Consider the following 968-nt stretch of genomic DNA (forward strand, 5'->3'; position numbering starts at 1 on the left):
TTATTTCTCCCAACTTTTACGCAGCATTTCTTCATTTGTTACTCTATTGACCAGTGAGTTCATCAGCATTCATCTTCACCTCATTTCAACAGGTCCTTTTGTCATTTATGTCGTTTCACTTCCATGTAAGATCACTAAAAAACTAAACTAAACTCCGTCGGAACATGCCTTGGAATGCCTAACGGAACCGACCGGCCACCGTGTCATCCTCAAGCCACAGGCGTCACTGGATACGGATATGGAGGGGCATGAGGACAGCACACCGCTCTCCCAGCCGTATGCCAGTTTACGAGACCGGAGCCGCTACTTCTCAATCAAGTAGCTCCTCAGTTTGCCTCACAAGGGCTGAGTGCGCTCCGCTTGCCAACAGCGCTCTGCGGACCAGGACGGTCACCCATCCAAGGGCTAGCCAAGCCCGACAGCGCTTAACTTTGGTGATCTGACGGGAACCGGTGTGACCACTGCGGCAAGGCCGTTGGCCATGTAAGACTCCGCTCTACGCAAATGTCGTCTTCATATTTAAGTTTAAATACAGTGTTAAAAGATTTCATTCGTTAGGAACGCTTCACTTGAGTTTTCAGCTTGCATTCTATATTTTCTTTATTTCGGCCATTTTCAGTAATTTTGCAACCCGAGAAGCAAAACACATCTACTACTTTCAGCGTCTCATATCCTAACTTAATTCCCTCGTATTGCGTAATGCGACTGATTATCTTTGTGTCACTTTCGTCGACACTCAGCTTTCAACCTCTTTTCAAAATATTAACCATCCCATTCCACTGATGTTCCATGTTCTTTGCCGTCTCTGACAGAACTGCAATCAAAACTGCAGTTTTTTTAACTAATTCTCTATTTCCTTTTTGAAATTTCTAATTGATTTCTTTCATTACTTCCTTCAACCACATACGGATATTCACGAGGGGTAGGTTGCAACTACGTCTTACTCACGTCTCATCTGCAGTGTCACC

General features: G+C 44.7%; 1 pseudogene; it reads right to left on the reverse strand.

Moving 5' to 3' along the window:
• Window positions 1-361: 361 nt before the first annotated feature.
• On the reverse strand, window positions 362-480 carry LOC126459191 (5S ribosomal RNA; annotated as a pseudogene).
• Between the last annotated feature and the right edge of the window lie 488 nt (window positions 481-968).

Source organism: Schistocerca serialis, chromosome 2 (genome assembly GCF_023864345.2).
Source record: "Schistocerca serialis cubense isolate TAMUIC-IGC-003099 chromosome 2, iqSchSeri2.2, whole genome shotgun sequence".
NCBI lineage: Eukaryota > Metazoa > Arthropoda > Insecta > Orthoptera > Acrididae > Schistocerca > Schistocerca serialis.